The sequence below is a fragment of the Eublepharis macularius genome, chromosome 4 (assembly GCF_028583425.1).
Source record: "Eublepharis macularius isolate TG4126 chromosome 4, MPM_Emac_v1.0, whole genome shotgun sequence".
In the NCBI taxonomy this organism is placed as follows: Eukaryota; Metazoa; Chordata; class Lepidosauria; order Squamata; family Eublepharidae; genus Eublepharis; species Eublepharis macularius.
This window is the reverse complement of record NC_072793.1, coordinates 105,758,283-105,770,899: the sequence shown is the minus strand read 5'-3', so window position 1 is coordinate 105,770,899 and position 12,617 is coordinate 105,758,283. Positions and strand designations below refer to the sequence as shown.

General features: G+C 43.3%; 2 protein-coding genes across 2 annotated transcripts in view; one reads left to right on the top strand and one right to left on the bottom strand.

Moving 5' to 3' along the window:
* ASPN (asporin) overlaps positions 1-4,263 on the bottom strand; it is a 31,693-nt gene extending 27,430 nt beyond the window's left edge. The window contains exon 1 of the mRNA XM_054976145.1: positions 4,049-4,263. The gene's annotated coding sequence lies outside the window, so the exon portion shown is untranslated. The remainder of the gene's footprint in view (positions 1-4,048) is intronic.
* Positions 1-12,617, top strand: part of CENPP (centromere protein P) — a 270,026-nt gene that overhangs the window by 139,063 nt on the left and 118,346 nt on the right. The window lies entirely within an intron of this gene.

Here is a 12,617-nt window from a genome sequence, read left to right as displayed (position 1 = left end):
GCTCATGTTCTAGCCTGCTTGGACTTATTTATCATGGGTTGTTCTCCCTTATAGAAGAACCTATCCCTTTTACACCACTGCGACTTCTAGTCTCTTCAGGGTAATTTTTCACCTATCTCTTCTCTCTGAGCTGGTTTGCTGTGGACTAGCCAAGGGGGAGAAACATAATTTGGATAATTGGGTAGTTAGCGTGAAGTAATACTGTTGAACTGTAGGATTGTGCAAAGTGATTTTTTTATTTGATTGGTACATGTAAATTATTGCTGTATTGTTCCTGACTTGTACTACTGTTTTATTCTTCCTTTTTTCCTATTCTGAACCTTTATTAGGGCAATAAAGTTACTTACTGGTTATATACTTCTTTCTCTCCTGTTATTCTCATCTTAGAAATTTATTTTTTGTGTATACATTAGACCAAAAAAATCCCTTTTTTGTGTTCTGGTTCTACATGTGCAGGGCACTGCACATTATGAGCCTGACACAGGGATCATGTGGATAACAGAAACAGGCAAGAAAATACAACCTATTGCTCATTAATGTGATATGGTTATACTAAACATGAAAAATAAATTGTAAGCTTGTTTATTGTTAACGTTGTAAAATTCCTTCATTTTATGTTGGGGAAGGAGAAAATGACATGCAGGTATTTTGTAAATGGGTCCTGAAAACTGCAGTAAGTTTAGAATTTGTTCTTACTTTATAACGTGAGATCTGTGCAATCTAGGCCTAAGTGTATCAGATGGACTGCCAAAAGTAATACCCAGAAGGGCCAGATTTGAGGGGGGGGGGGAGAGGGAGAAAACTGTTTTCTCCTTTGTTCACTTCAAAGATTGCTAAGAAAAGTAGAGTCAGTTTGCAAAGGAATTTAAAATGCAGAGAGTATTATTGGCCAGGTTAGAGGTGTCAGCAAGGTATAGTGATTACAGTGTTGGACTAAGACTGGAGTTACCTGGGTTCAGATTCTGCTTCAGCCACAAACAGCAAACTATAAATTGCACTAAAACAGAAGTCACCAGTTGAATCATCCATGGCATATTTATGTTTTATACCCATCCTTTCTCCCCAGTGAGGACCAAAAGTGGCTTACAATATTCTTTTCTCCTCAGTTTTATCATCACAACAAACCTGTGTGGTAGATTAAGATGAGTGTGTGTGACTGGTCCAAGGTCACATAACAAGTTTCCATGGCAGAGTGAGGATTTGAACTCGGTTCTCCCAGATCCTTGTTCAACCACTCTAGCCACTTACACTACTCTGGCTGTCCTCTCATATGAGGAAAGAATAGAAAGCAAAAGCACAAAGCTTGGTCAAATAGTACCAAGCCATGGTTTGGCAGTACATCTGTAATAGATGAACATAAAAATGAGACATAATTCAGTAATGGGTATTTGGATGCACACTAGAAAAAACAAGGTAGGGGGCACTGCTCTATTGAATTACAATTTGAAGCCCAATATGACACCACCAGATGCAGAATTACTTGAAATTCACAACACAGCATGTGCAGGCTATCTTCAAAGTATTATAGATACATAATGTAGATTGCTTCCTCAGTGTTGTCTGTGGTTGTACTCAAGACAGTGGTTAGGGTATTGGACTAGTGCTGAAGAGACTCATGTTCAAATATTAATTCTGCCATGAAACTTACTGGGTGACATTGGGCCAACCATTATCTCTCTGAACCTCATATACTTTATAAGGTTGTTGTGAGTATAAAATTGGAAGAGAAGACTGCCTTGAGGTCCTTAGAGCAAGGGTAAGATAAAAAAAGATATAATTTCCATTTCATACCTTATACAGATTCAAGTTTGACACAATTTACACTCAATAGAGAGCTGTAGTATGGCTCCCTAAGGCATATACAAATATAATATATGTATATGCAAACGAGTATACAATCCCACCTTTCATTTTTATGTGCATACAGAAAGTATTTTAGGTGCATATCTATAGAATATTATATGAATATTATGTTATATGAACTATAAAATAAGATATGGTTCTTATAATCTGTATCTGTTAAATCTTAATAGCTCAAAAGTATAGTTTCTTAAAATGACTGCCAGGTTTGCAGAGAAATCAGGACATTGTTATTGACCCAGTAGCTATTGAGTTGAGTAATATTGATACCATTACCTAATATTTCATCATCAGAAACGAGCAAAAAAATCCCCTCTGAGCTGATAGTTTCTATATACTGTTAAAATGAGCTCTTGAATTAAGCAGACTAGGTGTTCTTAATAGCAGTAAAAGTGTCTTAATTAAGCAAAATGCTCCTAAAACTTCCTGAACACTTTGTTTTGGCACAGGAAATCATTATTTTAGTGGAGGGGAAAACCCTTTGCCCACATTGCCAACTTGGATTGAAGTATACTGCTCTCTAATTAACTTTACATCAGCGACTCAAGTTAGGTTGATTGGCAACATTTGTCATGTTGGCCTCCAGTCAATATTGAATAGAAGCCAAGATTTATTTTCTAATCCTTTTCCAATATTGTTAACTAGTTGCTTTGAAAGTACATAGCATTAAAGCTCATTTGTCAGGCTACAACTTAGATTGTGCAGTTTTTTTAAAAAAAAGAAAGAGTTTTTATGAAGTCAAATGAAATTTAACTGTTAGGAAAAAGTATCCCACCTAGAGCTCCACAGAAGAAAGGAAGGCTATAAACATTATAAATAATCTGACAAATTGTTTAACTGACTTTCCCAAGATACCTTTATAGTTCTGATTTCACTTTCCCCCCAAATTAGAACACAGGTTCCCCCCAAATTAGAACACAGCAGGCAATGCTCATTCTTATATAAAATTATGACTGTAACATCAAATGTATTAGCAGTACAGAGCTTGGCATTAGTGTATAACAAACAATATGTTGCATTGCTCTACTTAAAGTATAAACTTTACATCATTTTTGTATATATTAAAATAGCTGATTATGGAATGTAATGTAAAAAACCTAAGTTGAATGCATACTTGCAGAAAGCATATTGTACCTTGCTCAGTGAATGTCCTAGCTGTTTATCATATTGCATTTTCACTTGCATCGTTTAATCCACCTTATATCTCAGTAAGAAAGGTAGAATCATCATCATAATCATCATCATTATTAGCCTAGTGGCTACATTAAAGAATATTACAATATGTTGACATCATGACTAAGGGATTCACTAAATCATGAAAAGTATTTCAAATTGATAAAATGCATATTTTAAAAGCACTGCTGTAATGTTAAGATGAAGCATAGGTTTCTATAACATGGTCTCTAAAGTATTATATAAACTAGCAAGGAATATGCTGGTTCTTTTGTAGAGAGAAATGGAAAGCCCTAGTACTAATAATCCCAAATCATTACTCTACACAAAAATTCTGTCTGTAAGGAAAAAAGCATCCTGAGCAGTGAGTTTACAGCAAATTCAAGATTTTCTTAATACATTCTCCCAATAAAATAATTCCCTTTTAAGTTATTCTTGTGTTTATGTACTTTGCTAAAACAACATGTTTCTAAAAAACAAAGGTGCCTGGAGAAATATAAATGGCTAATAGACACTGTTTAGACATAGCATTACTGTGGAAGTAGGAGCATTTTTAAAATGCAGAGGCTTGCTTTGCTATTGGAGGAGAATTATGCATTCTGTTTTTAACAGTGCAGTCCTAAGTAGAATTGCACTCTTCTACATTCCTTGAAGCTAGTAGGTATGATCATGCTCAGGATTATATTCCAAAACTTGATTTAGTTTGTGGTTGTATTTTTTTTAAATTGTGTATGTCTAGAAATCTGCTAAGAAACAAAACATGAAATTCATAAAACTGGACAGGATTATATTAGTTTTTCTATAAATATCTATTTGTGCTAATCTATTTTAAAAAGGATAATTTTAATTCCCTTTTTGTTCACATCATGCACAATATAAAACATTTAATTACAATAGAGTCTTTGAAGTTTAATTTAAATAGACATTAATTAGATTACATTATTAATGTAATGATAACAAGCACATTACTGAGTAAGAATGTTGTACAAGTTGCTTAAAAAGTCCAAAAACATACCTTGTACGTTTGTCAAGTTCTTCTAAAAAGAATATTCAACCTGAGAAATTTTATTTCCAGTTTCTTAATGTTAGCACTCTGATTCAAGTTTGTAAAATGAAGTTTAAAGGGGGGGAGGGAGGAATCACTGAGAAATTCCTGTTCCTCCTGGCACACTGGGTGATACTTGAATAAACTGCTTCTGTAGATTAGTCCATCTTAGTACTGACGAATAATGTTAAGAAACTTGTTACTACTCATGTGTTTTTCATCACTGCTTGTATCACAGCCAGAATTTCTAGCCTAACTCTAGACGTCTAAGCAAAAGTTGTGGTCAAATGTGAAGGCTAATAATGAATGGCAAAAAGCCAATACAAGCCCATGGAGTTCATTCAAGTCCATTTCTGATATACAAGTACACACCTCATGAAAAGAATCCTCAGTGTGCCATTTTTTACAAAACGTTGTCTTAAATCAACCAAGAATTCTTTATCTAAGTAAAACTTCCAAATAGTTGATGCTGTTTTACAGGTTATCAAATTTATTTTTTTCCAGGAGAAAAAAAATCTAATTAAGAAATTATAGCAAAATATGCAAATAAGAAAACTAAATATTGAGTATCAAAGCTGTCTTTAAAAAAATACTGCCATGTTGTGGCTCTTAGGAGGCAGTGAATGCCCACCAGAGTACACTGTGAGTTATCAGACATTCCTACCCTGCAGAATGGATCTGTTTGGTTACTGAACATAACCCTTTGTTTATTCCAATGATTTCCAAAAGAGAGATGATGACATCACGTCATTTTAGCCAACATGGAAGAATCAAAGTTTCCTACTGAACTGGATGTTTAGGCATTTGGTTCTTCTATCATGATACTTCATCAGATTGTCAAAAATATTGTTTCATATTGTTGACTCAGACCCAAATAATTAATTTTGCATGATCAAGGGATCCTATGTTCCTAGAATAGCAGATCACCCTATTATGTGGCAACCCACTTTTGAAACTGAGGGAAATTCCAAAAGCATTTTATGATATGGCATCAATAACAGTATACTGGTTGATGCCTTTGTAGATAACAAAAGCCACAAAACCTAAGAATTTCTGCAATCCTAGGTGACTCCCCAGGTGTGCAAAAATGTAAATTAACAGAAAAAGGAAACAGCTCTTAAAAATCAACTGATGTTGAAGAGACTGAATGCTGAAATGTTGCAAGGCCCACTGGCTTAGATGAATTTGAAATAGGGGCTGGGTAGATTTATGGGCAATAGAGCTAAAGTTATCTATTAGCCATATAAATCAACTTTGTACAAAGGAAGAGGATTTCCCCATATTAAGGAGAATGCAGCAGGTGAGGATCATTGGCCTCTATGATGCTTCCTCGTCCTTAAACAACAGAAATGACACCAGAAGTGTTTTTAAAATTTCAAAAATAACTAGTTTATTTCCTTTAGAGGAGAACGGTCAGGTTGAAAATTTTTGAGGATATATTTCTGAGGTAAAATCAGAACATGCACAAACTTCATTTTTTATGCTCTTCACAGATACCTAGAGGCTTAGTTTTTGATGCTTTGGTTTTCTTTTAGTATTTTCTTTCTTTTAGTATTTTCTTTCTTGTACCCACTTTCTAGTGCCCCAATGCCTTCTCTTCACACACCAGTGCTTTCCTTCAGTCGCTAACTGAACCTGAGGGTCTCCACAGGCAGTTTCCAACCACACCTGACCAGGGAACTCTTCACTCTCCAGAGCTATCTCCCTGTTTGACTGGGTAGGGAAAATCTCCTCTCCTTAGATCAATCCTTTGTCTTTGGCCCATTTGGGAGTCTGCACCTACTTCCCAAATCTCTTTGCCAACTTTCCCCAGTTCTCCAGCTGGTGTTGAAACTGCTCTCCGTTAGGACTCCGTCTCCCAACTCTCCACACTCGATTCCTGTGCTCAGATTGAAAAACAGACCCTCCTCTTTCCAGCTCATGCTGCCCAATCAGATCCCTTGGAATAGCCTGTTGCTCAAAGCTCTCTGATTCTGTGAGGGATTAACCCTTAAAAGTCCTGCAGCTGTGTGTACAGCCCTTTTTGGCTTTTTAAAAATCTGCAGTGAATCACAGCCTCTTTCTCGGCTTCTCTGTGGCATCTGTGTAGGAAGTTTCTCTTAACCTTCAGCAAGATTTACCCTTCTGTTACTCAGCAGAAAAGAAGTCTCCGCTTTCTTCTATATAACAGCCCATCAGGTTTGAAAAATGCTATATGTCCCCTCACAGTCTTTTCTTTTCCTGGCTAAATGTATGCATTTCATTCATGGTGTTCTCTTGGGAAATGCCAGATCATTTCAGTTGGCCTCCTCAGAACAAGATATCCTTTCCAATTTGTCTGCATTTTTTTTAGAATGCAGCATGGACACTATGCAAGAGTGGAACTGTTATTTCCTGTGATTTGGATACTGTGCTTATATATATGTAGTCTAAAATCACATTAGCCTCTTTGCAGCTTCCCACGCTGCTGACTCATGTACTGTGATTCACTATAATCCTAGAATAGTTTTCTCATGTGCTTCTACCAAGCCGTGGATTCCCATCCTATACATGTAATTCTTGTTTCCTAAACGCAAAACCTTGCATTTCTTTGTTGAATTTTATTATGTTAGTTTCAGTCCAACTTTCCAACCTGTCATAGCCGTTTTGAATTCATGTGACCGCTGTCGGTCCTGTCCCCTGCAGAGGACTTGGCGGGACCCATGACCTGCACCCAAAGCTGAATTAAGATCTGGTCCCAGGGAAGACTCGGGGTCAAGGCCGCACGCATGCGGAACTCCTCATCATAGCGCAGCCAAGCGACCCCTTCGAAATCTGTATACCCCCTGTATATGATATTCATATACTGGAATAGGGGGAGAGCCCTATGTGGCTGAGCCCTGGCTAAAATCCCAGCGTAGACCAGGAAACCGGGCAGCCAGTGAGCCCAGGACCTGTCAATCCGCCGCCTACAGATTTTTTCTTTATCCCTGTCATCCAGATCATCCTTATCCTTCTTCTCCAGTTCCCTGAAGAGAAGGGTAAAGACGTCCACATACTCGCCCCGGATAATTTTCTCTCGGGTAGCTTGAGTCAAATGATCCCCCAAGGGCAATGCCGTATCCCCCGGGGGCAAGGCACTATATGGAACAGTGCCATAAGCAGGACCAGTGCCATACACCGGTGGAAAAGTCCCCAACTGAGAGCCATACCCATATGGCCAGCCCGCGGCCGCAAGCGGCAATCCACCCCCAAACACGGGGGGGGGGCTGCTGCTGTGCGCAGGCCGGCAATACCGACGGGCCTGATACAGGCAAACCCGCTGAGGTGGAAGGCTAGGAAGGCCAGCCCTGCCCCACAGAGGGATAAACTGGCGGTTGGACTGGCGGATGGAAGGCAACACCCAAGGCTTCCTGGTGGCCAATGGGCCCCCACGGCCAAGAACCTTCCTGCTGGAGCGTGGGGGACTTACCGTCATCAAAAGGTGGCTCCACCGCTATGGCCACCTGAGCCTCCTCCGCTGTGCCCTCTGGCTCGCCTCCCACGTCAGTCATGGACGTAACAGGTTGCCCACCGCCACCAACAGAACCTGGCACGTCCCGAGAAGATCCCTCGAGGGCAGACAAACGAGACAAGAACTCGTTATAAAAGACCTCCCTAGGCACCTTTTTGGCCGCCCGGCCCGGGCGTGCCTGGGCTGTTACTGAACTGGCCCCCCGTTCCCTCTCTAACACTGCTATGCGCTCCATGAGCTCTCTCCTGGTCGGACCACTGTCCTCATCATCTGAGGAAGAAATCACTGGGGTTGGCCTCTTGGGTGCACGCCGTTTCGCCGGCTGCTTTCCTTTAGAAAAGGAAATAATGGGCATCCTAATAATGGGCATCCTAACCCACTCTGTTATAACAACCGCAGGCTGGGTGCCAAGCTTAGACTGCAGTACTGCAGCTTACCACTCTGCACCGCAGGGCACTGCTTAGCAGTCCCGGCTAGCTCCTGCAGCAACCCAAGCAAGTCACCAGATGGCGCTTATAATCTAGTAAAACCTGCAAAGCCACAGAGCCACCACTAGATGGCGCCAATACGGAAAAGTGGCCTCACGAAAGCCAATCTAAAATGGCCACCCAGAGGAGGACAAGCCGGGCCCTATTTGGCAGTTTAGGCGCTATTGGGATTTATAGGGGGGGATTAAAATTACCCCATGAGCATCCCAATTTACACCACCCTGTCCCACTCTGCACCCCGCCTAAGGAGAATAATGGCCGCTGCCAACTGACCAGGGGCTACCCGGAGGGGGGGGAAGGGAGAGAAGTAAAAGAGGGGGGGAAACCGCAGCCCACCAACCCTCTAGCTACCCCTACCCCTCGCCACCTCAACAAAGTGTAGATGTGTATCTTGCTTAAACAACTGTGCCTCTACCACAGGCACAGTGAAATCAGCCGAAAAAGCGGCCGCATAAACAGACGGCCGCTTTAAAAGCGGCCCTCCTGAAGTGGCCGCTCCAGTGCTGATCAGCAGCCGTATCACACGGCCGCGTGACTGCGGCCGTCCGGATGCCTCGCCGCCGGCGTCGGAAGCGGCCAGGAGACCCCGCTGCAAGGAAGAGCTGCTCTAAGCAGTACTCTGCCACCGGGCCTCGCTGCTCAAAGCAGCACACTGCCGCCAGGCCGGACCCTCAAAGACGCGCTGGAGGAGCAGAGCTGGAAAAACGCTGCTGCTGCCTCCACAGAACGCGTCCAACTGCGGCCGGGGGAAAGCAGAGCCGCCAGAAAACAGCTCCTGGCTCCGCCCCCCGGCCAAAGCCCCGTATGCCCGGGAGGAGGGGAGCCTGCCTCCTTCCTCCGGCAGGGCTGCAAACAATGACTCCCTGCTTCAAGCTGCAAGCAGCCGCAGGGTAAGTCATATTCCCATCCTATACATGTAATTCTTGTTTCCTAAATGCAAAACCTTGCATTTCTTTGTTGAATTTTATTATGTTAGTTTCAGTCCAACTTTCCAACCTGTCATAGCCATTTTGAATTTTATTTCTATCTTCTAAGATGCTAAATATCCATTTTAATTTTATTTAGGTTATTATCAACCCTGAAGAAATTTATAACATATATTAATGGCATCTGAGGTAGCAGGTAACACCGAAGGCATTTCCGCTGATATGAATTGTTTTTAGAATTTATTTTCATGTAAAAAGTGGACAAGGAAGATACAATACTTGTGTCTTGCAGCAACTGAAATAATAAGGGTGGGAAGATTTCCTTGTACATGGAAAGCCTATTTTCTCAGCAGCGAAGTCTGTTGCAATATAGTTTTATAATCAATCATAGCAATAACAAATGCACAAAATACATTTCATAGTTTATATAATAAAATAATACTGGATGATACAGAAATAAATATCTAGTCAATAGACAGTGACCATATTTAGGATTCTTAGCATGTTGCAATGTAATTAGAGCTACCATGCACTTTTAAAATGCATAAGTATACTTGCATTCCTTTTCTGTAAACACTCAAAAATGTGTTTGCATTCCATTTTATAAAGGCTACTTCTGTGTGAATTTCTTAACTGGACATTTTCCAGTCACATTCAGTGAATTTAAAATAACTTGAAAGTGCTAACTCTTTTGTTGGAGATGGGCCAAGGTGTTTGAATACATGACACACCATTCTAGTCATATATTTTGGCTTCAGTTACAGTCTGGCTTGTTTCAAAGATCAGTACACTGTTTGCATTGCTTAGCTATGGAAAATTCTTTATTTCAATTTTGTGGTTATATTTGGTCTTAAAACCATTTGTTGATAGACAAAGTAAATTTTATTTAGGTAAATGCTTACATAACTGCAGATGTTACACAAAAACTTTATTAGTTTTTTAATCCAAAAATGCATTCAGATGTATGGACAGTGCAATCCTGAGACCCAGTGGCAGCCATGGGCCTGTGTAACTGCAGCACCACTAATCCACTTGCTAAGGACTTTTCTGTAAGAGCCATGCCAGAAGCCAAGCCCAGCAAGGTACAGCCAGGAGAGAATGCCCCCTAGTTGTCCTGGCAACACCAACAGAATCCACCAATTGCAGGGCAGCTACAGTTGACAGTGCTGTGAGTCTATGGGCCGGGCCATGTTTGTTGTCACCAGCTGCTAGTGCTACTCCTTCGCCCTGCAGAGAGAGGGTGCACAGGGCAGAAAGACCCCCACAATTGGGTTTGCCGCATCCCAACAGAGGCACCTGCCTTGTAGGTGGGGGTTACCTTGAAGGGGCAGACAGGGCGCCTGCCCACCACCCAACCCCCATTTATGACAAGGGCTAGACTGGAAGCTGAAGCACTGCTTGCTTGCAAACTCCATTTCCCCCACTGCTGCTCTGAGAAACATGCACCCCTCTCCTTGAAAAGTAAGACCAGTAAGGCAGCAAGACCTGGCAAGGGTCACACCCACAGCTCCTGACACTCAGGATAAGCCCTCCAAGTCTCGGAGAGGCAGACAAGAATTCCCATTGTAAACAATGGGAGAGGTTGGAAGGCTCATTGGATATGATGGGAGCCACAAATGCCCATCGACTTACAGCAGCTCCATTGAAATACATCACTGCATCAAAAAGAGATGAGTAGACTGCAGGGTGGTCCTTGAGAGCTGTGCTATGGTGCTAGAATGATGGTCCCCAGAGTGGGATGATGTTCTCTGGGACCAGAGAAACTGGCTGTCATCCCATCCCCAGCATAAGATTCTTGAAGTCCATTCCTGCCTCCACAAACAGCAAAAGGAAGAGTAGTCTGGCCTTGTGGGGGAGGCGCCCCAGAGATCCCAGGACGTCGCTCCACACACTCTCATCCTGGCATCAACCTCGCTCCCTGCATGCAGCAATCTTCTGCTGGCTTATCAGACGCAGTGGCACTGTCAGAGAAAGAGAGTCCTCCATGGTGCCCCCCACCAGAAACTCAGGCAACACTCCAAGTCCCACCCTGCTGCCTGCAGTGAATTCAAGAGGGAGAAGGGGGAAGGGAAGCTGGGTGGGCTTGGAGCCTCCAAGATACCCCTGGACACTTGTTCTTTTTGGCAGCAGAGCCACATAAAGGCATGGAGGCACCTGGAGTTTCTTTGGGCCACCCCATCCGTACCAGCCCAGAACCAGAGACCATTCACTGGGATATCTGAAAGGGCAGCTCTGCGGGGAAGTGGAGGAGGGCTACTGACATGAACAGGCAAGCAAACAGACAAGGAGGAAATTGTTGCCCAACAGAGACTTTATTGAACTGCCAAAAGTGAAGAGGATGTCTGAACAAGTGATGCCAACTTCCCTTGCCTAAGTAGGGAGTTGTGCCTGTTAGCGCAGCAGTCGGGGCTGGGAGAGCCATTCCTTGTACTGCTTTATCAGGAATGGAGTTGACTCATGGGCTGCCTGGGGAACCGCTCCTGGAGCTGGCTCGAATGGCAGTCAAGAAAGATTACTGGCGGCCGGAACTGCCATGTACCTCGACCTCCCTGATGGGTCACAACCTCACTGAAAGGGAAATGGAGACATCTGTGGCATCGGGCCTGGCCTTGCGCAAGCCACAGCCAGGCCTACTATGTCCTGGGAAAATGCCTATGGCCAGGGGCAGCAGTGGCGGCTTCATCACATCAGGTGCTGCCAGCAACCAGATGATGGATGTCCCTCTGGCAAGGAAGTGCTCCTCGTCTGCATCTGGATTTTCCATTGTTGTGTGGTTGCTTTGAGCTCTGATCCTATGAGGGAGCGAGTCAGAGGGTTGCATACCTGCCATCCTACGGGAGTTACAAGAGCAAGCACCCAGTCACACCAATCCACAGCCACACTCTCTCTGCCCAAATGGGGAGCCTGGCCAAGGAAGTCTGAATGGAGGCCCGTCATGGAAGCCCCCCTGAAACAGCTGTGTTGAGTGTGTCTCCCTGGGCAACTGCCTCTGTGGCAGGCATGGGCCTCACTGGCTCATGGGCAAGAGCCGTGTCCCCCCCAGCGAGCCTCAATCACAGAGGCCACTGTTTGGGGAGCGCAGGTGAGGGGGGAGGGGAGGCTGGTGTACTCAAGCAAGCTGGGGCAGCCGCCTCCTCAGCTCCTTCTTACGTTTCGGTGCACCCTTTTCTGAGCCAGGACTCAGGAGATGAATAACCTGCAAGACAGCTCAGGTGGTGCTCTGAAATCACCCTCTCCAGCCTTGCGCTCTAAGTCCCTATGGCAAGGGGCATTTGGGCAGAGCCTCCTTACGTGGAGTCATAAGCGCCCTGGCTGGAGGTTACGTGGGATGTCCGAGGAGTTGATTGGGTGCAGGTAAGTTTGCTCAGCTGCTGCAGGGGTGCAATTGGATTGGTCTCCACGGAAGTTGGCATCCTATGCTGTGCTGGGCTGCTTGGGCAGGGCTGGTTATACTGTCTGCCTAACTGCCCAGTAAACTGTATCTCAGCGAATGGCAATTGTCTCAAGCATGATGTTGGAGGCCTTTAGATTTATTCGTTAGAGCCAGTGATTTGTGTTTGCTGGAAAAATTTGAAAAAAAATCCAGAGAATCTTCTGGAAAATATTCCAATTCCAATTTAAATAAATAAAACATTTAAATAATGTTAGCAAAA